Source organism: Lampetra fluviatilis, chromosome 25, assembly GCF_964198595.1.
Source record: "Lampetra fluviatilis chromosome 25, kcLamFluv1.1, whole genome shotgun sequence".
Lineage (NCBI taxonomy): Eukaryota > Metazoa > Chordata > Hyperoartia > Petromyzontiformes > Petromyzontidae > Lampetra > Lampetra fluviatilis.
The window spans coordinates 10,823,830-10,843,420 of record NC_136299.1 but is presented as its reverse complement, the minus strand read 5'-3'; the positions used below and the strand labels follow the sequence as shown (position 1 = coordinate 10,843,420).

The 19,591-nt window shown below is 49.5% G+C and overlaps 1 long non-coding RNA gene across 1 annotated transcript in view; it reads left to right on the top strand.

Moving 5' to 3' along the window:
- LOC144941909 (uncharacterized) overlaps positions 1-19,282 on the top strand; it is a 42,424-nt gene extending 23,142 nt beyond the window's left edge. The window contains exon 4 of the long non-coding RNA XR_013639288.1: positions 19,251-19,282. This is a non-coding gene — a long non-coding RNA (uncharacterized LOC144941909). The remainder of the gene's footprint in view (positions 1-19,250) is intronic.
- Positions 19,283-19,591: the final 309 nt, after the last annotated feature.

Genomic DNA, 19,591 nt, shown 5'->3' with positions numbered 1-19,591 from the left:
GTCTATTTCGTGATCGTCCCTGCAAGCCCCCCCCCCCTACCGTCCCTCCCCCAACAATCTCACAAAAGACACGATCAAAAATATCGTGCGAAGAAGAAACTTACGCCGAGAGAAATAGCGAAGATGCAAGCAAAAGTGAAGAGAGCAGGAATATACTAAGAAATCGGGGGGGGGGAGGGTGTTGGACGGACCAGCAGCACAACAACCTCAACAACAGCAACAACACAAAATGTCTTGGTCGATTCACGCAACTCCCGAAGAGACACGCCGTAGCGAAGCAGGGTTGTCAGACAGGCAGACCCGCCAGCAGGACAGACGGACGGGCTTCGCCTGGGGATGGCCTGCGCCGGGGACCCACGGGTGGATGGGTGGGTGGCTGGTGGGGTGGGGGGTAGCAACGCCTGGTGGTGGAGAGAGAAGAGAAGGGGGGTTGGGGGGGGTAGCTGGGGAGGGAGGCAGGCTGCCGGGGGAGGGGGGGTCCCAACGGTGGCCGGACGACTCAGCGAGGCTGTCACCGGTGGGCCGTGTGCGCTGGTCCGTTACACGTCAGTTTCCTAACCCTTACCAAAACCCGGTGAGCCTCGCTTGGGGTGGCGGCAATTACTGCCTCCAAGCGTGACCGGCAAGCCGCTTGTGACATTAACCCGGCTCTTTGCACTTTTCTCCGCCGGTTTTTTTTGTTTAATCCATCGCCTCCTCCTCCTCCCCACATCGGACCGCAGCGCCACCACACCCTGTTTTGTTTTTATGCCTTTTTTTCAGAGTTAATTTGACCCTCATTAAAGTCTATTTAGCATAAACCATTTTGGCACTGGGGGGGGGGGGGGGGTGATGGGGGAGGGGGCTTTTTCGACACTTTAATTAAGTGGCTGCTTAAATGTATACGGAGGCAATGGCTGTGACCTGATTGTGCACGGGTAAACTACACGCACGCACGCACACACTTGCACAATCAGCCACCCCTCTCCTCTGCCACCCATCCCCACGCCTCTCGCACAGATGCACGTGAAAACACACATCTGTGTGGGCACAGCCACAAGTACACGTATCCATAAACACGGACAAAACACAGCAGCAGCAGCAGCATGGAGACGCAGAGGCAACACAACCCTCCCAAGTTTCGATTTAGAGCTTTCGTGACTGCAGGGATTCATCTTCTTGGTTCTTTCGGTAAAGTCACGTAGAAGGGAAATAATGAAATAATAATAATAAAACATAATAACATAATTCTCACGACGGCTGCTTGCGTTGTGGCCGAAACGTCGTGAGAATTATTTTATTATGTTTTATTCTTATTATTTTATTATTTTCCTTCTACGTGACTTTACCGAAAGAACCAAGAAGATTAACCCTCCCAAGCTCCAGCGTGCGTCAGGCGTGTTCCAAGGCACAGCGTAAAAATCACGAACAAAATTTTTTACGAGAAAATTGCGTTAAATAATGTCGTAAGTTACCCCTCTGTCATGCCGAATGCGTAACGCCAAGGAATGGCGTTACGCATTCGGCATAAAATGTTCGAAAAGATATATATATTTAAAATATATGCGTTAACTAAAGCGAAAAGAAAATAATTTCGGTATTACTTTTCAGGCCATAAATTCTCGGCCTAACTAAACATACTGTATTCCATTCATCAGGCGCACGGTACAGCAGGGGGCTGCCATCATTGTGATATATATCACGCGCTGAACACTCTGTTCATTCCTCGGGCGGGATTTTTTTAGAGTTTCCCCTCCCCTCCTGTGCACGACGTCGTTTGTGTTTGCCTGACACCGGGGCGAACGTCGACGGCCGTAAGCGTTGCGGGTTTTTTTTTTACGGGTTGAGGGTTTAACTCGCTACGGCCTCTCGGTGCAGCGGGGGGGGGGGTAGTGGGGCCTCCTTCACAGGACTCCCGCCACACGGCGTTGAATTATTAATCTCGCCGACGCTGCCCCTTCCGTGATTTATGAATTTCGCAACGGCTTCTCACTCGGTAGTTCGTTTGCAAAACAACGCCGTTCAGTGATTTAGTGCGTCTCCCATTTAAGGCCGTATGAAAAGAGTAACTTTTTTGGCGGGTCCGGCCTTTTTATTTACATTTTTGTTTCAGTAGATTTTTTTTAAATATATATATTCCGACGCCTTGAAATATTATCAGCATATTATTGGCAACGTTTTGTCATACTTTCAGCGTCGGCGTTGAATTTATTGTGGAATGTCCTAAGTTAAATTATAACCGTACTATCATTCAGTTTTATTACGTAATAATTCGCCATCAGTACATTTACAATGCAATCAACAAACAATAACTGCAGAAAACTGAAACCCATTTGGTCAAGAAAGTGTTTACGTGTACTTATATATATTGCAATGACAGCACGCATATTGGTGGTATGGGTCCTCCAGATTAATTCTCACCACAAGGCACAACTCTTTCAGGGGATTGGTCAAACATCCCAATGTAGCAGGACCCTGCTGATGTTTTTTTTTATTGAGACTCAGCGAGGCTTTCCTGGATTAACAATAGACATTCTTATTTTGAGAACAATTCATTTATAAATGCTGCACAATACCCTTTTGAATTCAATGAATGCTTAACTGGGCAAACCTGAGTTCTATTCCCAGCCATGACTAACATCGGTAACATCTGAAGCCATCCTGCTTTCAAAGACTTTCCTTCCACAACCCAGACTGACTCGCATGGTGAAAAATGGTCAAACACCAGTGACCGACACGTAGTGAAGAGGCCTCCATCGATTCGTAGGTTGACTTTTTTTCTCTCAGCAGTATAAAAACCGGTTCCAATTGATACGACAGTAAAAAAAAACCTGATAATTATCCACCCCTTCCCTTTATACAAGTGTAATGCGGGCGTAAGCGACCTTCCGGAGGTGACGTCACGGGGGGTGGAGTCATGTGACGTGGGGGTAAGGTTCGGGGCTTTAAGCGGGTAAACCGGAAGGGGAAGGTAGTCGGGGTGCGAGCGGAAAAGAGTGAGGCCACGCGGGCAAGTGTGGAGAGGGGGGGCGCCGACGGCGATCGGGAGCCAACCCCGAAGATAAGAGGAAGCTGCGGAGTGGTGTGCAGCTGGGGAGGAGACAGCCAGGAGGGCTGCGTGTTAGAGGCAGCGGTGTGGCTGCCAGGAGGAGCTGCGGAGAGAGAGAGAGAGGGGGCTGCTTGTTAGAGGCAGCGGTGTGGCTGCCAGGAGGAGCTGCGGAGAGAGAGAGAGAGGGCAAGAAGCTGTGAGAGCTGCGGAGGGAGAAGAGCAGCAGAGAGTACAGCCAAGGGGGGCTGTGTGAGAGAAACAGCAGCGGAGCTGCTGTTGTGGATCGGGCCGACATTGGAGTCAGCACCGTGGAGAAGCTACAGAGTAAAGACAGCCGTGTGGGTGTACAGCACGAACCGAATAATAAAGGACACTGGGACAGACATCGTGGTCCAGTCGTTTATTACACTGGTGTCGGAAGTGCAACGGCATGTCGAAACAAGTGAGGAAGAAAGTTAATCCGGCGCCTGCATCGGCTTCTTCGTCCGACGACGACGAACTCCCTCCAACCACGGATCCTGTTGGGGTGGTGGAGGAGAGCCAGGCTGAGGCGACCACGGGAACGGGTGTGGAGGATGTTGGCGCGGTGGCGGGTCCGTCGACATCATCAGACGCGGATCAACGATGGCAAGCGATGGCGGTACAACTGGAGGCACTTCAGGACGTCCTGGCGCATCTATGCCATCTCGTCGCGCCAGGGACGATGGATGATGCAAGTGGTGCTCCGCGGGCCGCCACGTTGCCTGTCCTGCCGCCGCCATTGCCCACGCGGCAAGAGGCCGCCATTTTGCGCGCTCCGTGGCGCCAAACCGCCATCTTGGCCACGCCGCGGGCCGACGCCATTTTGAATTTGCCATCACAACCACCACCATTGGAAGACGGCGGGAAGAGGAGTCGGAGTCGCCACCTTACAACAGTTAAAGAATTTTCCGTCGGTGGGGACTGGAGCGCGTTCGCCTGCCGCTTCTTGGCGGCGGTACGCACAGCAAGATGGACCGATGCGGAGGCTTTGGAGGTGTTGCCGACTCTTCTGGACGACGAATCTGTCCGATTCTTCCGTTCCATAGCGACCGATAAGAAGGCAACTTTATGTGGTGTTTTTCAAGAAATGGCCGATGCTTATGAGCCACCAGATGATGCGCATCGGCGATTCGCTCAACGACAACGAGCACCAGAGGAGTCGCCCGTGGCGTTCAGGGGTGCGGTGCTGGAGCTGGCCATGGCAGCTTATCCTGAGACGCCACAGGACCTGCTTGAGCCTCTCATATTAGGGAAGATGTTGGAGCTGTCTCGGGATCTAGGGATCCCCATGCCTGTGTGTGGGCATGAGAAGCTAACTTCCCGGATGGCTGCTAAGTGTCTCGATGCGCAATTCAACCTCCGTCGCTGGAAACAAGTGACGGCGTGGACGGGGGGGCCCGTCAAAGAAGGGGATGCGCTGGGGTGGAACCCTGCGCAGGCCGTCTATGTTCCGGATGACCGGGGCCCTCAACAACTGACGGCCGCCTCCGCTCCATGGACGGGACGCGGCGGGCCGAGACCGCGCGCGGTGCTACCAGAACGGGGCCGTCAGGAGGCGAGGCCTGCGCTTCGGCGCAACGAGGCCGAATGTTTCCGCTGCGGGCGTAGGGGCCACTACGCCAGAGACTGCTGGGCCCGCTTCCCGCCTCCGCCGCAGCAGGAGGCCTCGGCACCGGTCAAGTCGGCTAAAGATCCTCCGAAACAGGCATGTCGGCACGCACCAGACACTCGGCAAGGCTTTCCACCTCACCCACCACCTGTGTTGCGCGATCCTATTGTTGTTGTTAAAGAAAGGCCATCGACGGGGCCTTGTCATTCAGTTACGCAGTGGCGCAAATTGGCACGGAGAGTTGTCGCGGGAGGAGACAGCCAGGAGGGCTGCGTGTTAGAGGCAGCGGTGTGGCTGCCAGGAGGAGCTGCGGAGAGAGAGAGAGAGGGGGCTGCTTGTTAGAGGCAGCGGTGTGGCTGCCAGGAGGAGCTGCGGAGAGAGAGAGAGAGGGCAAGAAGCTGTGAGAGCTGCGGAGGGAGAAGAGCAGCAGAGAGTACAGCCAAGGGGGGCTGTGTGAGAGAAACAGCAGCGGAGCTGCTGTTGTGGATCGGGCCGACATTGGAGTCAGCACCGTGGAGAAGCTACAGAGTAAAGACAGCCGTGTGGGTGTACAGCACGAACCGAATAATAAAGGACACTGGGACAGACATCGTGGTCCAGTCGTTTATTACACAAGCACACACATCATAGGCCTCCGACGCATTTCCGGGTTGTATCGCGTGTTGTCTGGCACAATGTCCGACGGTTCGCTCCACGTGCTTTCTCAGAAACTCAAACCGTAAACACCGCAATTTTAACACCACCGCAACAACAACAACAAGAACGACATTATCAAAAACAGCGAACAACAACAACAACCACCAAAACACAAAACGAAACGTTCCCTAAAAATCTCAAAGGCTGCCCGCACGGGAACACGACCAACAAAAGCACCACAGCCTCGGCGATAACTGAACGTGGAGTGATCTGAATGAAAGGAGTTGTGGAACCTCGCCGTTTCATCGCAAACACGATGTCTCCCCAACGCCACTCCCGCCGCCCACGACAATGCCCCGAGCAGTGGACGGACCAAGCGCGGCCCGCGACGTTATCTCAAAAAGAGCTGTGGGGAGGATGGGGGGGGTGAAGAGAAAGCAGACGCGGCATGGCCGGCGAGCAGTGAATGCGCGCGCGCTCCCAGCGCTCGGGTTTCCCCGCGGCCCAAATCGAGGTGGCGAGGCAACCCCCCCCTTCCTCCTTTGATCTGTAGCGAGCTACACCGTGGCCGCCCTTTCGCGGCTCCGGTGCCTGCCCTGTCGGTAAAAGGGGCCTCGCACACCACCCCAACCCCATCACCCCAACCACCCCATCCGAAAGAAGAAGATGAAAAAAGAGCCGATCCCATTCATGCGCTCGTTTGGCAGAGCTCGGCTCATCTTGGATGAACTTGGCTCCAGACTTGCGCCATTGAGAAACGGGCACCAAGGTCGTACGGCTTCAAGTTTATTATGATTACTATAAGTATTACTACTATTATTACTGTTATTACTTTAAGTATTACTACTATCATGACTATTATTACTAATAGTATTCGTTGACGCTATCGGCGGTGAAGCGAGCGGCTCGCAATCGCAAGGTTGGCGAGTTCAACTCCTGCTTTTGGCGGTTGACTCAACCTATCATCCCTCCGGGGGTCGATAAAAGACCTCTACGTTCCCACGTCTATGCTCCTTGCTTAACATCAACCAGCAGCGCGCGTCTGGTCGCATCGCTCAGGTGGCCGGATGGCGTAGGAAGCCCTCCATCAGTGGTGGATTGACAATGGGAGTATAGATCTATGTCATGTATGTTCAACTTCGTTGGCACCGTACATAGCCAACCATGCTAATCGGAGGTGCCCCAACTCTCTCTGCCCCCCCTCCTCCCTCCCACAGGAACCCTGGTGATGGATTTTAGTGACTCGGGATCACGATTTGATTCAATAATCGAATATTTATTTGATACTGTGGTGCACGGTAGCATCTCTTGTGCCTGTCGAGATCACGCAATCTCATCACGCGTAAAAACACGATACACTTACGCAGGTGCAATGCACGTTAAACGCATCCGAGTCTTACAGACGATATTCGATGCATGTGTCGTGAGATGTGGGATCGATGTTGAATCAACGCATCGTTCCGCCATTAATGTAGAGCAATTAACGATTTGAAGTTTTCGTGACTGCAAGGATCCATACTCCGTTTTTTCGGTAAAGTCACGAGGACATCGTCGCCGTCCCCCTCCCCTCCTCACCATGCCCCCTCCATCTCCCGTGACTATATAATTACTCGTCACAGCCACCTCTTAGACACACTTAAGCTGTTGTGCTTACCCTTCGTTGTCCCCACGTGAAGAAAGACGCTTGTGTTGTGCCCGAAACGTCGTGATTTGATTTAAATTTATTTCAGTTGTTTTCATTCTAGAAAAAATTTTACCTACGTGATTTTACCGTAATAAACAAAAGAAAATTTAGAGCAAATAAAAGAGGTCTGTGTGGGCGGGTTGTATACAGCCGCGTAATGTTTACATCTGTAAATTCAACAGTAAACATTTATAATGGCTCAAAGTTGCTTTGTTTCGCAACAATAACATACAGATGATAGAAATGAACCACTCGTACAAATGTCAAGGAATACAATAATTTAACAACTCGCTGTAAAATAAAATATGTAATGGTGTTTACACCATAAATAAATAAACTCTGAATAATTTAGCCGGCGACCGGCTGACCATCTGCACGATGTGTACTGCATGAATTTTAAGGGCCCACTAAACATTTATGGGTTATGTTGATGAACCGGTATTAATTTTCTGCTTACTGCATTCACTCCCAATTGCTACCCTATATCCCAACCGCCCCCCCCCCCCGCAAAATGTCATAGCCCCCCCCCCCTCTGCCCCCCCACCCTTCTGATCGTCTCATTCCCTTGCCAACAGCTCCACCTTATGGAGCACGTCTCCACAAATAGCGCCCCGCGAGACGCGGCCGAGTGCACAGGGCCGGGGACATTCCCTGCACACGTGGTGTCAAACCGCCCGCAAACAAAAGGTGCAGCCCCGCAATTGCTTGCTCACGCCACTGCTGGCGGAAGGGTGTGTCCTCCCCACGAGTGAGAGATAGCTCCTCTAGTAGGGGTGGGGGTGGGGGGGTATTTGGCCTACTCTACCACGCTGGCCAGGCATCTTGTGAGACTCTCCACACTTTACCCCACCTGCAGAAAGACCTGCCGATCAGAGGCCCGACTGCGCTGTTACCGATTTGTATTGCTGGGTGGACAGAAGCGGTGGGGCAAGAGATCGACTCGAACTGTCAATCTCTCTAACGCATGTCCAGTGCGCTATCCATTAACAGCGCGGCAGCATCCACCATCAAAGACAAAGACCCCCCTTTGAGCCTTAACAGACTGTTGGGGCAAGTGCTGTTAGCGAGTAGTAGCACCTATGAAGGCCGGCACGGTACACGAGGGTGTGGGTGGTCAGCAACCACACCCAGCCACCTCCCCCCCCCCCCGTGGCAATGTTTACACAACGCACCAGGTACTCATTTTGAGGCTGAGCCGACCCAGGGGAGGTCCATGACCGGTTCAAATAATCGTCACTGGTGTTGGCTGTGAGCGGGATTCGAACTCGGTGGCGGGATTAGCAGCAGAGCATCCACCAACACACACACACGTGTACGCAAGGCAAAGATTGCACATCGCGAATGAGATACTGTTGGGACACGTGTTTGTTTGTGAGCACCTACACAGGCTGGCATAACGCATGAGGTGAAGATGTGTGTGTGGCCAGTGACGACATTTTCTCCTGCGGCCTGTTCATGCCAGCCACGCTGTGCCACGTATCTTGCGGGGATGCACAAACCAGCTTCATCTAATAATTGCCACTCGGTATTGTGAGTTATGAGTGCACATTTAATTCAGATGAGGTGTTCGCGTGACTGAGAGGTCAGACAGCTCGGAGCCAGCGATGCTAAGATGTTGGATTCAAATTCGGGGGAGCTGCTGGTAATTAAACTGGGTTTGGAAGTTTAGTGAATTGATCGTATTAGCCCCGCCAGCAAATGACTGCACACAAGCACCGTTATATTATCTTTCGGATTTCACTTAGTTTATACTATTTTCAGCTTTGATAATAATACAAAATCTCAGCTGTCATGCAGCAAACTACCTCACAGCAGAGAGTGGGAAATCGCACCCCCTACTGTGTAAGGTTATAAAGGCCATTACAATGATTTTTCAGAGGAAAATCACTGCTGTGGCCATTCCCAATCACATGGGGTACAATGTTCAATGAGCGTTGCAAATAGATGTATTGTCTAATGACTTGCTACCAATAGCACAATTAGAATACCATTGGTGGGAGGGGAAAATACCAAAAGGATATTCTATGGGTCTTTCGGTAAATCCACGTAGATAGAAAAATATATATATTTTTAAATATCACGACGTTTCGATCGCAACGCAAGCAATCGTCTTCAGGTGAAGATCGACAGCTCGAAGCCAGCACTAGCTTTACCGACAGACCCGTAGAATATGTATTCATGCAGTCACGAAAGCTTTAAGTCAAGATTTACCAAAACGATGTTTTGACATCGTCGACTAACCCACTCCACCACACTGCTTGGGCACGCGCTGTTAGCAAGCACGTGGTAAGATCAGCATGGTGCACAATGATGCCGTGATTCCAGTGCTACACGTGTTTAGCCTTTGTCTCCCCAGAGTTGACGATTACGCAACAAAGCAGCTACTTATTTATCACCGAGTCAAGCCTAGGGGTGGCCCAGGACCGGTTCAGATAATCGTCACCGGTGTTGGCCGTGAGCGGGAATCGAATCGGGTGGCCGGGTTCGTAGCGCTAACCGCTCGTCCCTCGCTCCCACATACACGCACAAAGACAAAGGCACACACACATACAGACGAGCGAACACACGTGCTCGGCCACAACAGCGCTGTACACAAGCACCCATACAATACATAACTCAGCTTCAATGCATTATTCATGACCGGATGTCGTCAGATTGAAATGCCTCAACCTCGAACGCCTGACGCGACACCTTCATGAGGCCGATGGGGCGATACGAGACGGGGGGTGGAGAGACGACACCACCCATCCGTGCCTCCGCGTCGCTGTCGAGCATCGGCGCGGTCAACTTATCAGCGCCGCGGCACCTGGCTGAGCCACGTGCAGACGCCCCATTCTTCAAGCGCCGTTTCGCGGGCCGAGAACATTTTTTTTTCAAATCCTACCGCGTCGTCTACGGGAAACAGCGGCGAGAAAAAGGAATCGCGTTGTCACCCCCCCCCCGCCCGCCGCCCCAGCCGCCCGCCAAACTCCCAAAATGTGCGATCCAATTTTTTTTATAATTCCACGCGGTTTATTTTGGCGTCACGTAAATGTACCGTAACGCGACACCGCGATGGGAAGGGGGGGGGCGCAGGGAAACGAAAGCCGCGCCGATAAGTGGCACCCGGCACTTTTGCCAAATCCGCTTCGCCAGACGAGGGCCGCTGCCTCGCTTCGCACCTTTGGTGGTGGGTGCATATTGCCCGCTGTGACATCGGGAGCGTTGGACGCCGATGACGACAATTGGAGCAAAGCTGAAAAGTGCGCGAGAGAGTTGCGCGCTGGGAATTGAGAGACACGGAGAGGGACACCGCGGATAGGGGAACGAGGGCGCGACAGAGACACGTCTCGGCCACTGTTGCGAAAGGTGAGTGGGCTAGGGCAGGAACACGTCGCTGGAATTGGCGACGGGCGGTGATCGACTACCTACGGGGTGGTAACCGAATCAGAGAATTTGCCCGCGAGGACGGGCGTCTGCCGTGGATTGTGGAGCCATGGAATTGTCTCGCGTGCAGGACCGAGATAGGTGAATCGCATTGGCAAGAGATAGGGTGATGGCTTTGGGAGGCCTTCATCCAGCAGTTGGTAGATCATGGCTGAAGATTCATATATTATAGGCCGTAAAAACTACTTTGTATTGGAATTGTTTTTAATATGGGATTCCCGTAAAAATCGGAGCGCTACTGGGTATTGTGACTTCGATTACTCTATGCTAAGACATTAATGTGGCAATAGTTGTTGGTAATGGATAGCATAGTGGTGAGTGCTTTAGGTTCGAGAACCTGTCTATTGGAAAGGCAATATTCACCGGGATTGGATTACCCTGAATTGGCAACGTCCAACTCTGCGTCTGGCACGATCCAAATTTGAGTCCAATCCGTGGTGTGAAGCACAAATAAACGAATCTTCACCAGTGACCTCAACCGCTTACAATCCCGAGCCAACCGAGAAAAGAGGCGTCAAAGGCGAATTGTGTTTGAGAAAAGGTACACAATGATAGATTTGCAACAACAACAAAAACCCAGGAACAAACAAAAACACACAACAATTTTCTAAGAAGGACAAAATGTTTCAAATAACCTCACCAGAAGCATATTCGGTGACAGAACAAATACATTCGCTCTCGCACGACGTGCGGTAAAGTTAAATACATTTTCATTTATACGCAACCATTCTCTTTGGGTTCTGTTCCCCGCATAAAACGCAATCCTCCGCACTGAATCGAGTCTCGAATGAAACTTGTTATTCGCCGTTTGAAAGTGCCGACGACGTCCTTTGGAAAAGACAAAACACACACAACACACACACACACAAAATCCCCTTTCTGCGGCAGTGCAATTCATCAAAGCAGCCGCGAGATCGCTCGCGGAATTCTGTATCAATAGTCTACTTTGGACGAGGAGCTGATGAAAGTGCTCAACTGAAGATAGCCCCCTACCTGAATCTGATAAGGGCCAAATTGCGTTGTTTATTTGTGACCCGAAGTTCCTGCTATTTTAGGAAAGGGGGAAAAAAGGGGGGGAGGGGGGGGAGTGTTAGTGCGAGATAGAGGGTGACTGATTAATCTTGTCGCCTTCACCCTTTGGTGCTGTGTCCAGGGATAAGGGAATCGAGGTGGGGGCGTGCAGGGAGGGAGGGGGGGTGGGGTGGGGGCAGTTGAGGTCCACCCAACCACTTCATTTGAGGGGGTGGGGGGGGTAAGGAGAGGTTGGGCCGCGCTGTCATTTAAAAGGAAGTGCTTTCATTACAGACCGTGTCACTTAGCGCAACGCCGCGGGTTTTATGTTGGAGATGCGAGGACACGTTTCCCCATCTCGCGGGGAGGCGCCTTTATGGGCCAATCAAACAGGTCGTTGCGGAAAAGCGAGCGTGCTTCTGCGAGTACATTGAGTTTGATTGGCTCGGGAAAGCGGCGTTTCTCGTAAAACGCGCAACAAACGCAAAACGAATACTCGACGCGTTCGTCAAGAGTTAGGTAGGAACGATACGTTAGGCGACGTTTCAGGTGATGCCCCACTCGCCGCCCCCCGCATCGCATCGCCCCCCCCCCCCTTCTTCTTCGTATAACGCCAATTCATATCACGTCGTCGTAAATACTTGCCTGTGAAACGACTGGCCACGGTTTATTATGAATTGACGTCGCCCGAAGGCTCCCCGCGGTATTCGTGTGGCCGACGCACAATGAATGCCCCCCCCCCCATAGGGGAGAGGAGGGGGGGGGGTACAATAGGAATTTGAGAAAACTACATCCTCGGTTTACCTTTCAATTGTGAATAATTTTCTTTACAGACCATTATCGTGGTGCCTTAATGGTATGTTTTTTTAAAGCCCAGCACTAATAATGTACATTGTATACGTTTTGAATGAAATAAATAAATAATGCCCCTATGCCGCTGTTCTAAAGCTCAACTATTGAGTGCGAAGGAAAAAAAACATTTATACATTTCACAGACAATTTGCTCTTTTATATAGACACTTATTATGCTCGTGAATGATAGCAAGCAAAGGGGCACACGTTAGCGCAGCTAAACCTTTATGGCTATAGATGGTGCCTTTAAATTACCTCGGGTAAAAAAAAAACCTTTTGTGAACGCGTGACAAGGGGAACTTCAGAGTTAATTGCAGAAGGCATTTTCAGCAGCGGGCTTGCACACATACAGGCTTGTAACGAGAATTGCTGTAATTATAATCGCGTATTTGCATATTTCCGAGCTGTGATTATGCTCTGGGCTGCCGTCCAAGTCTCGCACACATTTTTTCACTGCGAGCCTGGAAAGTTAAACCTCCAGGGATCATAAGGGACCCTTTTTTTTTCTTCTTCTTCTCCTCTGCGAGGCCTACACGAGTGAAAACAAACACAGCATGTAATTGTGAACAACAGCGAACCGCGTGAAATTTCACTGTCTGCACGACAATCGCGACCAGCGGCGAGCGCGTAGCGAACTTGTCATCTTGAAAGGGCCGTGCAGGATTATTGGCCCTGCCTCGTTCCGAGACATCAGTCTTTTGGCTTTATGTTTTTTTTATAAAGCTGCTCGCTGAAGTGCCCTGTCACTATTGCAATCAGCAAGGAGAGGGGGGGGGGCCCTGTTATCATAATTCTGCTGCGTGTCCCATCGCTCCGTGTCGCCCGCACGCACACTAACGCTCATTTTGCCACGGGGGAAGGACAGACGTGATGTGGGACTGCGGGCGATCATTGCCCTGCGGTTATGTTCGAAACGAGCCAACTGCGGGCGCCGGTGTAACATCTGGCAGCGAGTCCGTGTCCCACGCAAAGCACGAAGGCTGACTTTAGCAGCAGCAGCAGCAACAACGAGGGGAAAAAAGATCTTGAACCGCTTGTCATTATGAGTCGTTTGAGCGTCTCTGGAATATTTACTGTGGCTCAGCTGGTGAGAGTGGCAGGGCGTCCAAGGGCAGTTTGAAACACAGCCTGGGTTGACACGGCCAATAATAGTCATCAATGTCATCATCATCATCATCTCTGTGGTGAAGATATAAATGAATAGCACGCAGCGGGCACCACTTGCTTCTAAGTCAATGTGATATATTAATGAACACGCACAGCCCTTTTGTCAACCCACTGCTGAATAAGGACCTCCCCCACACTCTGTGGGTCATAGTTCAGCATGAGAGTATATGTGTAGGGGAGCATAGAAGTACAGTATAACACTCGACCTTGCTTCACTGCACCCTGCTGCCCACCACATTGCCCTGTGGCCCGATGACAACCTTGCTGTGCATGGGGATCACCTATGAACGCACTACGAGTTCAGTTGCATTCTTGGCGACGTGGTCATTATATATTAACAGCATCTCTAAAATCTAGATCCAAACAAGTGCGTCTTCATAATTACACAATTAGAGTATAATCAATACAACAAATTAATTGCTGAATATTTGTTGCACTTAACTACCAGATCAAATTGCATTTCCATTACCAGAACAGGTATTACATGAGAAATCCATTGATACATTAAAATAGAAGAAATGCTAAGTATGAAGCGATGTAACAAAAACATAATCCTTGCTGTAAGAATGTGGAATGGTTCCCAATTATTCCTGGGCAAAAAAAACAGTGCTGTGTAGCACTCATTACCTTTGCAAAATTCCATACTTCTTTAAAATTTTAAATGCAAATTGATTTGAAGGATGACTTTTTTACATTTGAAAAAAAAAAGTTGCAACTCCGAATCAATTACTTTTTCCCACGGAGTGTTGTGCCCTCAGGGTGACTTCAAATCTCCATAAATTCATCCAACATTGTTATACATCTTATAAAGGTGAACACAAACAAAGCAAAGTTCCTTTATACACCCTGTGCACAGGCTAAGACCCATTTAACCGTGTTGCAAAGACACAGGGTAAGCTATTTATCGTGTACGGCTGCAGGCCTGTCATCCTCTTCGGCATGCTGTCAATAATGTCCGACAGCAGAGAGCTTGTGGAGCCTTACCTCGGGTTTTTGGGGTTCCCACTGGGAAATCTCTGTGTCTTCCTCTCCATCTTTCCCCCCCTCTCACCCTCTCTCTCTCTCTCTCCGGGCCACGCTGACCTATTCCAACCAGGTATGCCCAGGCACCGAACCCCAACTGCCCAGTAAGAGTAGCTCAATCGATAAATCAATAATTTAATTAAATTCCATATTTATAACCAGGTGACAGGCAATTGAGACTAGGCTCTGTCGCAAGGGAGACCTGGCAGAAAATGGGAAAAAAAATCCCAAAGTTTCAAAAGAGTAAACAAAAAAAATTGGCAGCAGGTCCTCACGTGAAAAAGGGGTCCTCAAGTGTAGCAGGTTTATGGTCTCAAGCCCAGACACCACTGAGTGCACACACACACACAACAAAAACAACATCACAATAAATTACATACAAATGTATTAATTTGGCCAAAAATCTAGCTGAGATTTAAAATGTAAGTTTGATTGACGAGCGACGAACACTCATTTGCGGGGAATTAAGAGATGTGTCCTTCACACGGCTAGAAAGGGCCATTTGAAGTTACGTCAGCAATGGTCCTGTGGCATCATCTTCCAGGCGCTGTTCTAAAAAAAGTGTAAGATGTCATCAACTTATCTTGGCCAGTGAACGCCTCAGCCCTTTAATAGACGCTAGTGGTTAAACGTGTCCAGTTATTGCTCATCCATCGACCAGTTATGATTATCGTAAATGCTGGTAGTTAATCTTGCCCAGAGCATTGCTCAGCAGATTCTCGCTGGCTCGAGGAGAGGCCCAAAAACTGGCTCTCATGCCCCTCGGAAAATGTCTTAGAACGCATTGTGAATCGCTTAAAAATCTATAACCTCAACCGCCGCCACCGCCGCCACCTTCACCACCACACCCACGCTAGATCACACCACCGCTCACTCTGTGTTCCCAAATGTCCAGCCAGTTTCTCAATATTGACCGCACTGAACCCAAGCGTGAAAATGTTTCACAGTCGCTTTTGCAGAAATGTCATGAAACCTGCACACTGACAGTGGCAGGTTTTATTATGTTTTCGTTGGTCTTGTTTTCGCACGCGATGAACATGATACATTTGGTGCAACTATAATGTATTGCTTATAATTTCACAAACGCCCCGGCAGCTTCTAAGCAGTTTCTCTGAAAAAAAGTAAATTATTTGTTTGATTGAGAACAAAAAAGAGAAACATGTGACTGTTCTGCCCGAGAAACAAAGCTGTAGCATAGTTGGAGGTGAGCTTGGCATTATTAATCTGGAGCGAAATGGAAGTGGCTGGGGTGGCTCAAAGGTCAGAGCAGGGAATTGGCACTGCTGAGTTCCTGTGTGCAAATCCATGTTGAGTTTATGGTCTCAGCCCAGTAATAAACGAGTGCCCAGCAAAAAAAATGGAAATGTGGTTTTACCCTTAATTTGTCGAATTTTCAGCTCTGATAATGAAACCAAATATTATAAAATGTGTTTGACCGTCATGCAACAAGCTCGTTAGCAAGTCTTGTGGTAGAGTATGCCCCCTACTCTGTAGAGGGTAAATAGGTCACGTGTGGGACTCTTATTCAAGACTCTTATTCAAGAGTCCCACAAAAACTGATTATTCCAATCCCAGAAAAAATGAACTTTTTTTTTTGGTCTGATGAATGGCGGTATGTGCTCTGCGTTGAGAACATTTTAACATAAATAGAGGTTAATAAGACCAAAATGTCGAAATATCTAGCGCAAAATGGAGACGAAAAATGTAATTTTCTTATTTTAAGTAGACATCAAAATAAAAGATTATTAGCATCAATGCCAAGCCAATGTGCCTCACCTTACCTTCCAAAATCTCATCACCTTGCTGAAACACACAAGAACATAATATGTATTTCCTAATTTATATCCACAACCTTTTACCAGAACTGTGAACATTAAAGCATTTATAAATGAATAATAAGGCAGAATTAACCCTTAGGTAATGCTTGAAATTGGACAGATGAAAGTGGTAAATTATCTATATGTTCAGAAATACGATAACCATACAATAAAAAATTCAACAATTGCAACATAACCAGAGACCCCTTTATAGAGACAGAAAATCACACAAACAGCTGTAGCCTGGGGTTATCATTTGAGTATATAGACCGGTAACTATTATAAGGCATTGCTGCAATTCATAACCTGGCTAAACAATGGACTATACTGATGAAACGAAACACAATATATACCAAAACTACATCAGGAACAACAGCCACAACAACAAAGATGCAGGGACACGCTACTTTCAGTTCATTTACATTTAGGCCTTTTTTTTGCAAATATTTTTTTCAATTCTCCCCAATGCTTAATCCGATTGTGCTATCGGCGTCACGTCACGAGATAAAGCATCCATTCGGATCTCTCTCAGAGCAGTGCAACCCTTCACAGAAGCGGACATCATGGAGCTACCTCTGAGGTCCCTGAAAGTGACCTCTGGTCCGCATACCATAGAGGGCAGCATGACAGTCAAATTGATATTTGTTTTATTCCCAAAAACTCTTTGTTTTTTTCAGTAAAGTTAAGCGGTTGTGCTTTCGCTACGTTGTCTCCACCTGAAGACGGACGCTTGTGTCGCGCCCGAAACGTCGTGATTTAATTTAGTTGTTTTTAATTTTTAACTGCTATTTTGCCACTTTAAGGGTAGAACTAAATGAAATGTTACGGTGTTTTTTTTTACAGTCATTGGCAACCTGGATGAGACCATCAACTCACTGCGCTCGCTTTAATAGCAGGTGGCTTACCTTGATGTTGAACCCTGCGTCTCCGTGGTGCCAGCGTCATGACCTCTGAGCCACCCGGCCACTTAAGATATATTTTAGGCCTAATTCAGATCGGGGTTTCCTGCCAGGCTGAATCCATACAATGGGGGCGGGGGGGGGAGCTAAGTTAAAATTATAGGCTTCCAGATAAAAGTCCGATAAGGATGAAGCTTTTTGCGCGTGGTTATTTTAACTCGTTCTATATTTGTATCAAGAATAACAACGTGGTCATCATTCGTCGCGGCAGACGGGTACAGATCTGCTTATGGAAAACTGCCACTCTGGGGCCAATGGGACCGTGAGCCTAACGGCCCAAGCAGCGGAATATTGAATGATCTCCGGCTCAGTCTACGGCCACCCAAGGACCAATCATTTAAAATACAATGTAGCTACATTTACATTGACAACTTCACTAGCACCGCCGCAAAAAAAAAGAGGCAATAAAAAGAGGCTACGTGAAAGTACGCCGATCGAATGTGAAACACTACGTTTTGTAACGACCTCAAGCATGTTCAAGAGGCGCACAACGCCATTATGCAGGGTTGATTGCATTTCAATCAATTAACATGTGTTTTTTAACTGAACTATATTATTTCACGTTTTTAACCACGCTGTTTATATTCATCAGCAAATCATAAACCAAAATACAACTTTGTAAGTGAGACAGTTTTGAGAAGGGCATTGCTATTGCTATTATATTCGCCAAATAAAATGCAGTCTTCTTAGACTGCTGGGGCAAGTGCAGTTATCGAGCATCCATGTAGGTCGGCTACGGTACAATAAGGCGATTTAAACCGAGTATGTTTGTTTCACCAATATTGATCTTGACCACATTGCAGGAGATACTCATTTTCAGCTGAGCCAATCTAAGGGAGACACCCACAAATTGCCACTGGCGGGGTGATGACCTGGAACTGAACCCATCTGCCTGAGATCATAGCACAATGGCCAAATCACTGCACCGCCACTCCCGACACACACCCAAAGGCAAATTAACAAAATATAGTCAGGGGATTGTTGTGCTTACGTATGGCGGGGTAAAAGCCTGCGTACACCCATAATTTCTTATCTATTTGGTCATCGTGCTTTATAAAATGGGTACATTATGTGCCTTGTAAATATAGACGTTGCAGTTGAAAGAAGCGCATTGTCCATTAATGTTGAAGCGATTTAAAAAAAAAACACAAAGCACAATTCAAACATTTACTGAAAGTGAACAAACAAAAGCACGAAGAAAAACTTGCCCAAGTGACACAAACGAATTCCGCTGGGCTGACCGTCGCAAGCCACAGCTGTACAAATTGTGCGCGCTTGCAATTCTGCCAGCTTAAAAATAGGACCAACCAACACACTCGGATGGCTGTGGGGGGGGGTTGAGGGGGGGGGAGCGGAGCGGTTCGCGCGGCAGCAGAGGAAGCATCTTGCGGCTCGGCGGAGCCCCGCGAGACGGCGGCTCTTTGACCCGCCCCCCCCCCCCATGGGGGCCCGGGTCGCACGAAGCAGCCAGAAAGACGGGTGGCGACGATGGTGGCGGCAGTCCTTGAACGACGCCCGACACGCACGCGCACGCACGCACGCGCGCGCACAAAGACAACAATGCCCCGTATAGCCTTAACGGACTGTTGGGGCAAGTGCTGTTAGCGAGCACCTATGAAGGCCGAAACGGTACACGAGGGGGTGGGTGGCCAGCACCCCACGCCCGGCTGCCTTTGTCCCCCCAGTGGCGATGTGTACACACCGCACTAGGTATTCATTTAAGGCTGAGTCGACCTAGGGGAGGCCCATGCACCTGTTCAGATAATCGTCACTGGTGTTGGCCGTGAAACGGGAATCGAACCCTGGGTGGCCGGGTTCATAGCACAGCGTAGCGCTAACCGCACGGGCGCGCACACACGCACACACACACTGCACACACACACACTCCGCGTTTCCTAAGCTCGTTAGGCTTCGCCGCTATTATTGACGCCGCCGTTTCCCAGATTTTCTTCCCGCCCGCTCGCCGCTGCTCCACACAATTGCTCCGCTGTGTTTATTACACTTGTTTGCGCCGCAGGTGGGCAGGTCGTGAACTTTCTGGGAAAGTGAAGGCAAAGGAGGAGGAGGGAGGGAGGGAGGAGGTGGAGGAGGATGAGTAGGAGGAGGCGATGCAGAGTTCAAAACCAAGGTATTTCCCGCCGGGCGCACGCACGCACGATGCTGGACACGCGAGGACACGTGGTGCTGTAGTGGGCACGCCAGACACGGCGGACCCACGGCCGGCCAAGCGATGACGGCCTCCCCTTTTTACCACCCCACGCAACACCCCCCACCACCCCCCCCCCCAACTCTTCGCTTGGCAAATAGTTTACGGGAAATGTGCACGGATTTTAATAGCGCTGATATGATGTGTGCGTG